The 15,820-nt window shown below is 34.9% G+C and overlaps 1 long non-coding RNA gene across 3 annotated transcripts; it reads left to right on the top strand.

The window, feature by feature from the left end:
• The first annotated feature begins 1,219 nt into the window (after positions 1-1,219).
• LOC121415127 lies at positions 1,220-14,942 on the top strand. 3 transcript variants are annotated; one of them, XR_005969953.1, is made up of 4 exons: positions 1,220-1,475; positions 3,404-3,533; positions 4,169-4,281; positions 14,458-14,942. It is a non-coding gene; the product is annotated as an uncharacterized LOC121415127 (long non-coding RNA). The 3 variants fall into 3 exon arrangements; XR_005969955.1 differs by lacking the exon at positions 1,220-1,475 and adding an exon at positions 2,004-2,147; XR_005969954.1 differs by lacking the exon at positions 1,220-1,475 and adding an exon at positions 2,004-2,265.
• The last annotated feature ends 878 nt before the right edge of the window (positions 14,943-15,820 follow it).

Genomic DNA, 15,820 nt, shown 5'->3' with positions numbered 1-15,820 from the left:
GGTTCATCAAATGCAGGAATGGGTATCAATGGAGCAGGCTTGATAGAAGGCTGTGCCTTACCAATAATCTGACATGTGTGACATGTCTTACAGAAATGCACAACATCTTTGTGCATCTTAGGCCAATAGAAATGCCTCATAATTCTATCTTCTGTCTTCCGAATACCGACATGACCTGCCATAGGTAACTCATGAGCCATTTTCAGAATATCTGTGCGGTAACAAGGAGGAACTACAACCTGGTGAATTATACACCAATCTTCATCAGCTGGTCTCCGGGGAGGTCTCCATTTCCTCATCAAAATGTCATCTTTGACATAAAAGCACTCAGGAACCTTATCAGCCTCAGCCTCAGAACATGCTTTCTGTGACAAGCTTTTTAATTCTGGGTCTGCCTGTTGTGCCTGTACAAGGGAGGATTTACTAAACAAACTATCATTGTTAGCAACAGAGCCTTCAACACTATCCCCATTCAAATCCTTGAAAAAGGTTTCAGCTAACCAGACATCAGTACTCTCCTCTACATCAGCAGATTCCGCATCATCCTTTTCAGCTCTACGAGTCTGAGACCTAGTAACAACACAATCCGGGAAAATCCCTGGAAAATCTTCCTGCAACAATTCAGTTTCAGCTACCTCAACGGGCTTTTCCGAAACCACTGGAGATGCAACAACTTTATCTCCAGCCAAGTCGTTACCTAACAAGAAATCAACACCTTTCATGGGTAATTCTGGAACGACACCAACAGTCACAGGACCACTAACTAGGTCACACTTTAAGTCGACCTTATGCAAAGGAACCGACATGAACTTTGGGCCAATACCTTGAACTAAGACGTTGGCATTCTCTGAACTCTCCGGAGGAAGAGCCGAATCACCTGGCACCATCAGGGACTGTGCAGCCCCTGTATCCCTAAGGATCACCACTGACCTACCAGCAGCACCAGTCGAACAAGGAGATACTTCACCATCATGCAAAAAACTTCTAAAAGTTTCATCAACCTGTTTGACTTTATCAGCAAATACCAGAGAAACACTCTCAACATCTTGATTGGGCTCTGATGGAACAAACTCCATCGAGGGAACACTTGTTTGCTTGACAAAACCCATGTCTTTCGGCTTATGTCGAAAGGGTGGGTGCTGTCGCGTTAGGGTGCGTCAACGCGAACGCGAAGATTCGTCCAAAGCCCCCCCGGTTTGGCCGAAAGGGTGCGTTGGGAGCGTTAGGGCGCGTCAGTGTCGACAACGCCCCCAAATGGCACAACCGGGGGGGCTTTTCCCGAACCTTCGCGTTCAGTACATTTTTATTTTACAAATCGTCTTGAACGAGGTTCGCTGACTAATTAGGCCACGCCCACTCCCAAAGTTTTGATAAAAATGTAAAGTTTGTTTGATGTTTTCGCCGCGACGATTCGAAATGAAACGAAGAAATTAGCAGAAGTGAAGGTCACCGGAGAGGTGAATGAGGATTTTACCGTAAGTAAAACCATTCAAAATGTCGTTCATATTATATGTAAGGTGATGAATAATTTGTGGTGCGTAATTATCAATTGAATTACAAGAAAAGATAATCTTCTGGCAGGAACCCTGTCGATACGATCGACAAACTTGACAGTACATAATCCAGTCTAGTCCCATACCCGTGTTTCTGTGTCTGCAGAACTAAGTATCTGACTGAGGTCCACACAACGACCCATATCCCATCGCGACCCTGTCCATACACGTTTTTATGATCCACACAGGGCTGTAATTTTGCTAAGAAAAATCTTTATATTGTTTTACCTTTATGACATTCGGCATTATCGTGATATAGGGAACCACCGTTCACTTCATACAGCAGCGCTTTATTCAGAATTTCAGTCACACGCGCACGCACTACCCTATTTCCACCTCCATTCACTTTGTACACAAGTGCGCGTACACAAATCTACGAGTGGTTCCCAAAACCACGATTTGGCCTGACATTCTATATTAGAAATCATAATTTTTCTTTTCCTTTGGTTTTGTATTAATTTTGTTGCTCGGTGTGGTCGGGGATATCCTCGATTACCAGCGTGTGCAATAGATGTACACAAATCCAATGTGGCCATCCCAATTCTGTGTTACAGTCATTGGAATTGGACAGGAGCTAAATCACATATTGATAGTGTGAGTGATAAATTGGATATTCTCAACTTATTTAGCATATAGGCTTAGCGAACACAAGTCAAACGAAATGGAGGCACTCGACAGCAGGCGAGGATTCAGGGGGAGTTATGTGGCAGAGGTGCGTTCACACCCAATCAAAATCTAGATATTATAAGTTTTAAATGGTGCACCCGTGGCAGTAGACCAAAAGCTTCGGTCCCTGTTTTGCTGGTTGTTCAGCTGAACTCCGTTGGCTTCACTCACCAAATACAGAGACCGAAGTTCTAGCACGATCTGTACAGGGGACTCAATGGCCATATGTTTACGTACTTAAGATCGGATAAAAAGGGGAAGTGAATTTGCGCGACAGCCGAGGTAAGTCACTGTTTTGTTCCTTTTAACTTCAATTTTCTCCGTTTTGGGGAATTATTGCCAAGAGGGAATATAAATTTGCATTTTGGTCGCGTTAATTTTCAAAATTGTTATTCATTAAAGACAAAATTGAACTTTGAAGAGCCCCGACGGGGGGATTTTGCATTGTAAGTCCCCTAATGGTGGCTGCACAATAGCAAGCCGTCTGTGTATGAGGAGAAATAAAAAAAAAATGTTTAAAAACTCCTCGAAACAGACAGCTGCCAGCTGTCTAGCTATCGTGCAGCCACCATTATGGGACTTACAATGCGAAATCCCCCAGTCGGGGCTCTTCAATTTTTCAATTTTATTTTTCATTTTTATCGTAACACATAAAGTTAGAGTCTAGATCTAGTCAAACCTAACCTTAAATAGCACGTAAAGGTACTTAAAGGTCCATTCATTAAAACAAAAATAAAGGGGAATATGCAATGGATCTCATCAAGCCCAATTATTTTTTTGCCTTTGAATCTCATAATAAAGTACTATTGAACAAAGTCCAGTAAATTAAACCAGCAAGGTATCCATGTGCTATTGGGTTAGAAAAAACTTTTATTTTAATTCAAAAATATATTAATGACAAAAATGTTTTATTATTTGTATGATTAATATGTTAATGACTGTCTTGCTTATAATCAAGTGGAAATTATATGAATTAACAAGAATTAATTGTTGACCGATTGTTGGTCGATTCTAGAAATTTCAGGATAATACAACAAGACAGAAAAATGATTGGTATATTTGAATCATTCCCCTTTATAAAATGTCAACAATATTCATAGAAAGTGCAATATTTTTCAATGATCACTCTGTCAATCTACATATTTCTTTGTTATATCAATGTAATATTAATGTTCTAATTTCAGACGGGAACTAGAGAGCTTGGCTCTGACTGGTCTACTACAGCAAGGAATGTGCCAGGGGCCAATCTGATGAACATGTGGCAGAAGATTTGGCAATGGGTGAAGAAACACTGAGATTGAAATGCAACCACAGGTAACATGTAGACTAGTAAAATGCTATAATGATGACAAAAAAATGAAGGATATTGTTTAGGTTGCAGAATGTTAAATCATTAAAACCCACATCAATGATAATGAAATCGCACTGTACCAGATTTTAAAGTCAGTTTGTAATGTAGACATTACATAGACATGAAAGACCATGACCATGCAAAAAATCATCCAGATGGTCATTTTTGTACATGGTTTTGGAAAACAGTGCGGGAGCTGAAAAACATAAAAATTACCATTTGGTCACGATTTTTTGCATGGTCGCTCACTTTAAAAACTCTACAGTTAACATGCGACCCCAGCCCCCCCCTTCTGTTTGCGTAGCCCCTACTCACACCCCTCAATCCATTTTTCACTACTTGCTCATGTGTATGTACATACAAGCTACATTACGAGGAATAATTTCTCTAAGTTTCTCAGCCAGAGCATATGTCATTTACTATTTTTATTTTTGATTAACATAATAAAAGCTTGAACCCTTTGTTTACCCCCTTCTATATGAATTCTGGTAATCAAAAGATGTTTTATTTCCTGTTTTTAGACATGTACATATACATGTGAGAAGAAATACAAGATTGTGGCAAATAATTTAATTAGTTCAATACTCTTTTCCTTCAGGTGGAGGCTTCACCCAAACTTTTCAGACGGATGCGAGATACAAAGTTACCCAAGTATAAATGGTTGAAGGTTTTGGAGAGCCAGACAAGAAGGCAGGAAATGTGATGTCACTTGTAAGTTAAAACACTCTTAAGTATGACTGCCTCACTTTGGCGAAGAAAGTAGTCACATTAAAAAGAAATTAAATTACCAGTACTGTTCTCTTCTTTATTTGGTCTTCTAGCAGTCAATATTTGAAAACAGTGACATCTATAAGTCTATAAGATAATAAGTGCTTAGATGCTTAAATGATTAATGATGATATTTCTTGGACAGTTGTAAAACATCCAATATCAATCAATGCTAGATGCTGTGACTTGCTTTCTATTGCCAAAGTAGTAAATGAATGTTCCATTGTTCTGCATTCCTATTAGACCCCCACACACCATCACCCTCTGCTTTGTCAGCTAGGAACACTGCAAAATTACCCAAAAAAGAACACAATTTTTTTTATATCTCTTGTAGGCCTGTATAAATCAGATAAATTTAATGACTACAAAAGCAGTCATTAAACCTCACTTATTCAAATGATCTTGGTAGGGGGGGGGGGGTGGCTCAGGATCTTGCCTGTAGACTGTGCACTCACTTCAGAAATCAGCAGGTTGGTTCTGAATCACGAAATAAAAAACAAATGTGATAATTTTGGATTTTGACTCCCTTTATTTTGGTATTAATGAGAAAAACTCAAGTCATTAAAATCAATTGTGTATACATGTACATTTTAATTTTTTTCTTATGCATTTTTTTTTTGTTGTTTAACCCTAAGAAGACGGGGGGGGGGGTGTTGCACCCACAAATGTAATAACGCCCACAAATGTAATAACGCCCACAAATGTAATAACACTTTACCCACAAATGTAATAACGCCCACAAATGTAATAACACTTTACCCACAAATGTAATAATTTCACCCACAAATGTAATAATGCACTTTACCCACAAATGTAATAATTTTTGATCGCCCACAAATGTAATAATGACTTTACCCACAAATGTAATAAATTTGAAGGGATTTTTGGCAAATCCGTTCTGAACTAAAATCGTATAGTAATGCGTTCATATAGCACAAAAGTGCAAAGTCTCTTTTCCTGACCCGGTTAATTAACAAATTATACTATAAATCCAAAGTCTTTATTCCAGACCCGGTTGTTTCAAAAATAATAATATGAGCCCAAAGTCTTTATTCCAGACCCGGTTGTTTCAAAAATTATAATATAAGTACAAAGTTTTTATTCCAGACCCGTTGTTTAAGAAATAATCATATGAGCCTAAAGTCTTTATTCCAGACCCGATTGTTTCAAAAATGATAATATAAGTCCAAAGTCGTTTCTCCAGACCCGGTTGTTTAAAAAATTATAATATAAATCCAAAGTCTTTTTCCAGACCCTGTTGTTTCAAAAATTATAATATAAATCCAAAGTCTTTATTCCAGACCCGGTTGTTTAAAAAATAATATAAGTCCAAAGTCTTTATTCCAGACCCGATTGTTTCAAAAATGATAATATAAGTACAAAGTCTTTATTCCAGACCCGGTTGTTTAAGAAATAATCATATGAGCCTAAAGTCTTTATTCCAGACCCGATTGTTTCAAAAATGATAATATAAGTCCAAAGTCGTTTCTCCAGACCAGGTTGTTTAAAAAATTATAATATAATCCCAAGTCTTTTTCCAGACCCTGTTGTTTCAAAAATTATGATATAAATCCAAAGTCTTTATTCCAGACCCGGTTGTTTAAAAAATAATAATATAAGTCCAAAGTCTTTATTCCAGACCCGATTGTTTCAAAAATGATAATATAAGTCCAAAGTCTTTTCTCCAGACCCGGTTGTTTCAAAAATTATAATATAAATCCAAAGTCTTTTTCCAGACCCTGTTGTTTCAAAAATCATAATATAAATCCAAAGTCTTTATTCCAGACCCGGTTGTTCAAAAGATAATAATATATGTCCAAAGACCCGATTGTTTCAAATATTATGATATAAGTCCAAACTAAGATACGATAATGATGTTCCGGTGGAATAAAAATGAGAATCGAGCCTAGTCTTCTCTCCAGACCCAGTTAATTAAAACTGGTGGAATCAAAGTCTTTGTTGTTGTTTTAAATTATACTGAACGTATTGTGAATATACGCGCTATGAGTAAATTGAGAATCAAGCATAGTCTTTTCTCCAGACCCGGTTATTTAAAACTAAAAACTAAAACCCTATAGTAATGCCTTCATATAGCACAAAAGTCCAAAGTCTTTTTCCAGACGCAGTAGTTTCAAAAATTATAATGTAAGTCCAAAGTCTTTTTTCCAAACCCAGTTATTTCAAAAATTATAATATAAGTCTAAACTAAGATACCATAATGATATTCCAGTGGAAAAAAAGAAAATCGAGCTTAGCCTTTTCTCCAAACCCTGTTATTCAAAAATTGTAAATAACAATACAACAACAACAAAAACCGTATAAAGACCCCATAATCTTATTAATGCTGGATAACGTTGTTGTTGTTGTTGTTCGCTTGGGTTTTAAGGCGCGTGTCATTCAGATATGAATATTTACGCCTATATCAATTTGTCGTTTTTGTGGTTATAAAATTTTGACGCATAATGGATTAGCGCTGCTTTCAGTAAATTTGAATGAGATCGTGAAAGGCGGCTCATCACAAATCCTTGATTGTTTGAATAGTATTTTCTGGCCAACCCGGATCAGTAATTTGAACGGGCTTCTCAGCATGCGCGTGGTTGCTATTAAAAACAAGCACTGCCTAGCCCCCCCAATACCCAATCAAGACAGTGTGATGGACATATAACATATAACATGGACATATAGCGTAGTCTTTCAGCCAGACCCAGTCATTTGTTTTTCAAAATAAGGCTAAGAGTAAAAATATAAATAACTCCAAATCTAATACCAAGCAATCCTTGAACCTAAGAACATGTTTTTAAAAAGAGGTTTAGAATGTTGTCTTTATTCCAGACCTAATTATTACAAAATTACCCAAAAAAATCTAACATAAGACCCTATCATATTCTCTTGGAATAACATGAGTTGTAAAACGTACTCTTTCCTCCAGACCAGGTTATCTAAGAAATGAATTAAAAAAGAAAATCAAATCTAAAACCAGTTTTCAAAAGTTACACCCAGTAAAAAATATGTCTGTACCCCACACCCAGATTCTTTTGTATGATAATACTAAGACCCCTACAAAACATTGTAATTATGCATTTGCAAAGAAAACGTCCATTTTCCAGACTTGGTTATTATTTAAAAATAAAATTGTCTAAAACAAATACCCAGTAATCTAACTACTGTGGAATAACATGGAGATCGATTGTAGACTTTTCTCCAGACACAATTATTTCAAGAATAAAAAAACAATAAAACCCAACCCCCAACAACGAATCTAAGAACCAACAATCCTCCAAATTAAGACCAAGTACAAAAGCACATGTTTAGAGCGTTGTCTCTATTCCAGACCCAGTCATTTAGAAATTAATTCAAACAATCTTAAAAACATAAGACTTTGTCATATTCTTATTCCTGTTGAATAACATTATTATTATGCTTAGACCTTCGTCTAGACCCAGCTATTTATAAGATAAATAAATATTGAAAAAAAAATCAAAGCCAAGTCCAATCTTTAAAATTAAACCCAGTTAAATGCTTGGGTTTAGAGAGTTGTCTTTACCCCACATCCAGTTCTCTTAAAATACAAATTAAGCAAAAGATTAATCTAAAAACTTAGACACCAGCATCTCCCAAACTATAAAACCCTGTGATAAGGCATACCGTAAGTTGGTATACAACTTGTTTTTGTTTGATGGAAGTGAAATAAATAAAATTGAATTGAATTGAATACCACAAAAACGTCAAATTAATAAAAGGCGTAAATATTCAGATCTGAATGGTACGCGCCCAAAATAACAACAACAACAACAACAACGTTATTCTACATCAATGATATTGTGGCGTCTTGGTTAATATTGTTTGTCTGTTTTTATCGTTTCTAATAATTTCCTATTTTGAAATAACTGCATGGGTCTAGAGCAAAGACTACACCATATTTAAAGACTGGGCGTTGTGGCGTGCGCCTGTAATCCAAGCTGTGGGGAAGTTACAAATTGATGCAGAGGGTCGAGGTTCGAGCCCTGGTCACGTCTTTCGGATGGTGACGTTAAAGGTCGGTCCCAGACGTAAATAATCATATCTGATTGATACACGTCTGACAAAACTCAAATACACACACACACACACACACACACACTGGTCGTTGTTGCGTGCGCCTGTAATCCAAGCTATGTGGGGAAGTTACAAATTGATGCAGAGGTTCGAGGTTCGAGCCCTGGTCACGTCTTTCGGATGGTGACGTTAAAGGTCGGTCCCAGACGTAAATAATCATATCTGATTTAGACACGTCTGACAAACCCAAACACACACACACACACGTTTGCCCCATGGAAAGATTAAACCTCAAAATGTTGATGGACCTGAATCCACCGACGGGACAGCCTAACTCCGTAACTCTGGTACGGGTGTGGGAGGGGGCCCTTCTTTCTTTGCCTGTCTCTCTTTCAGTCATTTCAAATCAGTTTTTTTTTTCCTATCTTATCACTTCTTGATCACATAAATCCTCTCTCTCTCTCTCTTTACTTACTTAACGGGTCAATATAACCCCAGAAAATATATCTTAGGCCACTGAGATTATTGGAATTGTAACTAATAAAAAGAAATGCTGAATATATTACAAATAGTGCTTGGTACACTGAAAATTTAAAATACCGAAGAACTTGTTAAAACTTTATCCCCTCTTGCTAGAATGATTTTCTTTTATATAATATCTCATAGATCGTCGATCAACAACCTTATCGTTTACGGGAAGTAATCCCCATATTGTGTGCTGATATCTTATTCCTCGGTTTTTGTTTTATATGTATTTAAAGGTTTTGTGTTTTTTTTCATTAAAAAAAGGAATGAATATACAAAAAATAATAATAATAAACAAGTGGAATGCCTCTGGCCGTCTCACCTACATCACGCGATTCAAAATAGCAGCAGTGCTGACTTTAAAAACTACTATAACTCGCACAAGATGTTAAGTGATACTTGGATACTCTTATTTCCACGTTTTATGAACTAGACCAATACACTTACAGAAATAGGATGGTAATTCAACAAATACCCCCAATGTGGCAAAAATTCATTGACCTCACATGACCTTTGACCTTGATCATGTGACCTGAAACTTGCACAGGATATTCAGTGATACTTTATCACTCTTATGTCCAAGTTTCAAAAGTCAGATCAATAAACTTGCAAAGTTATGATGGTAATTCAACAGATACCCCCATTATGGCCAAAGTTCATTGACCTTTGACCATTGTCATGTGACGTAAAATGCACACAGGATGTTCAGTGATACTTGATTACTCTTATGTCCAAGTTTTATGAACTAGACCAACATACTTTCAAAGTTATGATGGTAATTCACCAAAAAAAAAAAAAAACGATTCGGCCAAAGTTAATTGACCCTAAATGACCTTTGACCTTGACCATGTGACCTGAAACTTGCCCAGGATGTTCAGTGATACTTGATTACTATTATGTCCAAGTTTCATGAATCAGATCCAAAACCTTTTTAAGTTTTGATTGTAATTCATCAGATACCCCCAAATCGGCCAAAGTTCATTGACCCTAAATGACCTTTGACCTTGGTCATGTGACGTGAAACTCATGCATAATGTTTGGTGATACTTGATTAATCTTATGTCCAAGTTTAATGAACTAGGTCTATATATTTTCTAAGTTATTATGATATTTCAAAATCTTAACCTGAGGTCAAGATTTTGATGTTGATTCCCCCAACATGGTCTAAGTTCATTGACCCTAAATGACCTTTGACTTTTGTCATGTGACATGAAACTCTGATAGGATGTTAAATAATATTTGATTAACCTTATGGCCAAGTTTCATGAACTAGGTCCATATACTTTCTAAGTTATGATGTCATTTCAAAAACTTAACCTTAGGTTAAGATTTGATGTTGACGCCGCCGCCGCCGTCGGAAAAGCAGCGCCTATAGTCTCACTCTGCTATGCAGGTGAGACAAAAAGAAGTAATAAAAAATAATACTAAATAAAATTGTTACCCTACTTCTCATACAGTGGGTGGCATAAATAGTCAATCATGACTTATTGCCAAATAAAAACATGGAATGGAATGGTTATCCCCTCTTGTTAGAATGTTTTTCTTTTATATAACATATCATAGATCGTCAATCAACAACTTTATCGTTTTCGGGAAGTAATCCCCCTATTGCTTACTGATATCTTATTTCTCAGTTTTTTTTCATATGTATTTTAATGTTTTGTTATTTAGGTTTTTTCATAGAAAAAAGGAAGGAATATACAAGAAATTATTTTTTTTAAAGGACAAGTCCACCCCAACAAAAACTTGATTTGAATAAAAAGAAAAAAATTCAACAAGCATAACACTGAAAATTTCATCAAAATCGGATGTAAAATAAGAAAGTTATGGCATTTTAATGTTTCGCTTCATTTCACAAAACAGTTATATGCACATCTCGGTCGGTATGCAAATGAGGAACTGATGACATCACTCACTCACTATTTCTTTTGTATTTTCTTAAATGAAATATGAAATATTTTTATTTTCTCGTCATTGTCATGTGAAATGAGGTTTCATTCCTCCCTGCAACACGTGGAAATTTATTATTTTAACATTTTGTGCTTTAGGCAAGGAGGTCCTAATCGTCAAATTCGTAAAAATTGAAATAATGTATAATTCAAACAATGAAAACCAAAAGAAATAGTGAGTGAGTGACATCATCGACTTTCTCATTTGGATGTAGCTGGCTCGTTCATATAACTATTTTGTTAAAAATAAACAAAATTTTTAATGTCATAACTTTCTTATTTTACATCCGATTTTGATGAAATTTTCAGCATTGTGCTTGTCTGATTTTTCTCTATTGATTCAAATCAACATTTTTCTGAAGAGGACTTGACCTTTAATGGTTGCAGGGTCTTTGTTTTGTTGTTGTTGTTGTGTTTTTAATGACTTTTATAACTGGGTCTGACAGAAAGACTACGCTACATTTCCATGTTATTCAACATAAATAGGATCGTGGGTCTTTGTTTTTTTATAATTATTATAATTTTTGAAATAAATGGGTCTGGAAAAAAGACTTTGGACTTATATTATAATTTTTTAATTAACCGGGTCTGGGAAAAAAGATTTCGCATTTTTGTGCTATATAAACACATTACTATAAAGTTTCAGCTTTTAGTCACCGGGTCTGGAGCAAAGACTATGCATGATTTTCAATTTACCATTAGCGTCTGGAGAAAAGATTAAGCTCGATTCTAATTTTTATTCCACTGGAATATCATTAATGTATCTCATTTGGGACTAAAATTATAATTTTTTAAACACCCGGGTCTGGAAAAAAGATTTTGGATTCATATCATGATTTTTGAAACAACAGGGTCTGGAAAAAGACTTTGGACTTGCACTATTATTGTTTAAACAACCGGGTCTGGAATAAAGACTTTGGACTAATATTATCATTTTTGAAACAATCGGGTCTGGAATAAAGACTTTTGGCTCATAAGATTATTTTTTAAACAACCGGGTCTGGAATAAAGACTTTGGACTTATATTATTATTTTTTTAACAACCGGGTCTGGAATGAAGACTTTTGATTTATATTATAATTTTTAAAACAACAGGGTCTGGAAAAAGACTTTGGATTTATATTATAATTTTTGAAACAACCGGGTCTGGAGAAAAGACTTTGGACTAATATTATCATTTTTGAAACATCGGGTCTGGAATAAAGACTTTTGGCTCATATGATTATTTTTTAAACAACCGGGTCTGGAATAAAGACTTTGGACTTATATTATTATTTTTTTAACAACCGGGTCTGGAATGAAGACTTTTGATTTATATTATAATTTTTGAAACAACAGGGTCTGGAAAAAGACTTTGGATTTATATTATAATTTTTGAAACAATCGGGTCTGGAGAAAAGACTTTTGGATCATATGATTATTTTTTAAACAACCGGGTCTGGAATAAAGACTTAGGGCTCATATTATTATTTTCGAACCAACCGGGTCTGGAATAAAGACTTTTGATTTATATTATAATTTTTGAAACAACCGGGTCTGGAATAAAGACTTTGGGCTCATATTATTATTTTTTAAACAACCGGGTCTGGAATAAAGACTTTGGACTTATATTATTATTTTTTTAACAACCGGGTCTGGAATGAAGACTTTTGATTTATATTATAATTTTTGAAACAACAGGGTCTGGAAAAAGACTTTGGATTTATATTATAATTTTTGAAACAACCGGGTCTGGAGAAAAGACTTTTGGATCATATGATTATTTTTTAAACAACCGGGTCTGGAATAAAGACTTTGGACTTATATTATTATTTTCTAAACAACCGGGTCTGGAATAAAGACTTTTGATTTATATTATAATTTTTGAAACAACAGGGTCTGGAGAAAAGACTTTTGGATCATATGATTATTTTTTAAACAACCGGGTCTGGAATAAAGACTTTGGACTTATATTATTATTTTCTAAACAACCGGGTCTGGAATAAAGACTTTTGATTTATATTATAATTTTTGAAACAACAGGGTCTGGATTAAAGACTTTGGATTTATATTATAATTTTTGAAACAACCGGGTCTGGAATAAAGACTTTGGGCTCATATTATTATTTTTGAAACAACCGGGTCTGGAATAAAGACTTTGGATTTATATTATAATTTGTTAATTGACCGGGTCAGGAAAACAGACTTTGCACTTTTGTGCTAAATGAACGCATTACTATACGATTTTAGTTCAGAACGGATTTGCCAAAAATCCCTTCAAATTTATTACATTTGTGGGTAAAGTCATTATTACATTTGTGGGCGATCAAAAATTATTACATTTGTGGGTAAAGTGCATTATTACATTTGTGGGTGAAATTATTACATTTGTGGGTAAAGTGTTATTACATTTGTGGGCGTTATTACATTTGTGGGTAAAGTGTTATTACATTTGTGGGCGTTATTACATTTGTGGGCGATTATTACATTTGTGGGTGTAACAGGGGGCTCGACATTTTTGGCGATAAATCAGCTGCTCAAAGTTTTTTTAATGTGTCGCTCGCTGACTTTTTACTTTCAAGACTCTCGCGCAACTTTTGAGACCAAAATTGTGACCCCCAGGTACGCGTTTCCGAAATTACGCAACATTTCGTAAGTGCATGCAGACCCAAAATTGCTCAAAAACATGAATTTGTGTACAAATCCAATGCAAATAGTGTTTTTAGCCAAAATTCATAAAATGTATCATTATTTTTCCTTTTACTGCTTAAAATCATTTAATTTTATCTTGTCTATGGTAAAAATAAAGTCCCCGAAAATTTCCATTGAAAACACAATGAAAAGCAAAAAGTCATAAAACAAAGAAATACATAAGAAATTTGGAAAACAATAGAATACATAAGAAAATAAATGTGATGTGTACATTTTTGAAAAATAAATTTGATCAGATGCCTATCTAGAGTATGTGAAACAAAAATGAGCATTTTAGGGGCTTTATTTTATTAATAAGCCAGTTCGTAGTTCCTTTCTGCGCATGATCAAAAGATTCTATGCATGATCAGAAGAAGGTCATTTGTACTAAAGTGACATGGTGCTTTAAAATCTAATGAGATAAGCACCAACTTTGATGTCTTGATTATTCATATATTCTTTTGAATTTTCATTTTCATCCACAAAAAACAACAATGCTTCCACGAACGACTGGTATTTCACAGTTTGCAAAGTACATTGTGCAACATGCTAAGATATGCATTCAAAGTAGGAATGCAACAAATGCCTTCATTACGTGTTCATTTGTGTGCTATTCTAGTCACCTGGTCTATTCAATTTCTTCATCCTGCTATGTAAGGCAAGCTTACGTAATATCTTGCTTTGAAATCTGCCTATCATGATGAAAGAAATGAAAGGTCATTTGACCAAAATTGTCCACGAAGTAACTACGAACTGGTCTATTAGAGCAAACTTATGATTTTACGCATAAATTTTCATAATCAATGAGCAGTGAGATTTTTCGCAGAATTTTAACAGCGATAATTAAATTAGGAATAAATGACTTTGGTATCAATAATCATGGAAATTAATATCTTTATTAATAAAATATCACATGCTCTATAAATTAATTCCATTTCAGTTACTTCAATAAACATGAACAGCAGCAGGAGCAACAACAGCATCAGCAGCCGAAACCTCAACTGCAATAAGAGATGCAGCAACCGCACCGACAACATCAAGAGCAACAGCAAAAATACCTACATGTATTACAGCAGAAATGCAACAATCACATTGGCAACATCAACAGCAGCAGGAGCTCCAACAACCATGCAGGGAACATCGCGCGCAACATAAATAACTTCATCAAGAGATGCAACAATCACAGTGGTAAACATCAACAGCAGTAGCGACAACGACAGTAGAAACAAAGCCAATGTCAAGGATTAAGCAATCATACAGGAAACAACACAAGCGGCAACGTCAATAAATGCATCAGGGGATGCAACAGCCATACTTGTAAACAGCAGCAGTAGCAGCGATGACAAGAGCAACCACACAGGCAACACCTTGAGCAACATCAGTAGCAATGCACCAGCAATGAAACAATCACACCAACAACACCAAGAGCAGCAGCAAAAAGAAAATAAATTCCAGCAACCATGATGACAACAGCAGCGGCAACACCAACAACACTAATGAATGTTGAAAAACTTGTACAAAAGTCAATGACACCACAGTTTTTTTTTAGAATTTATTGGACATTATTGATTGAAATATGCACAATGATTTATTCAGGTTGAAGAAAATTATGTGTGAAAAAATTGTGTACATTTGAAGATGTTTCCTGTGTATTGAATAATATTTATGAAAATATAGTTTTATAGATGAAAATATGATTCTTGAAATGTCTACTTTTTATTTGTCATTGACTAAAGATAAATACATTTTCTTTGAATTTTCTTAATGAAATGAAAAAAAGGGAATTTATTCAAATGTTATCATTATTATCATCGTTCTTATCTTTATTATTAGTATTATCACTATCATTATTACTATTATTATTATTATTATTGATATTATTATCATTATTATTCTTATCATTATTGTTATTATTATTATCGTCATCATTAAGTATTATTTTTCTCATTATTATTATAATTATCATTATCATTATTTTTTTATTATTATGATCAATAGCACTAGTAACATGTTAGTATTTGGATTAATTATTATAATTATTGTAATTAAAATCATTCCTTCATTTTTGTCTCACCTGCGAAGCAAAGTGAGACTATAGGCGCCGCTTTTCCGACGGCGACGGCGGCGTCAACATCAAATCTTAACCTGAGGTTAAGTTTTTGAAATGATGTCATAACTTAGAGAAAATATATGGACCTAGTTCATGAAACTTAGACATAAGGTTAATCAAGTATTACTGAACATCCTATTACAGTTTCATGTCACATGACCAAGGTCAAAGGTCATTTAGGGTCAATGAACTT

This window comes from Lytechinus variegatus, chromosome 1 (genome assembly GCF_018143015.1).
Source record: "Lytechinus variegatus isolate NC3 chromosome 1, Lvar_3.0, whole genome shotgun sequence".
Lineage (NCBI taxonomy): Eukaryota > Metazoa > Echinodermata > Echinoidea > Temnopleuroida > Toxopneustidae > Lytechinus > Lytechinus variegatus.
Note: the sequence above shows the minus strand (reverse complement) of the source record. Positions and strands in the feature narration are given on the sequence as shown.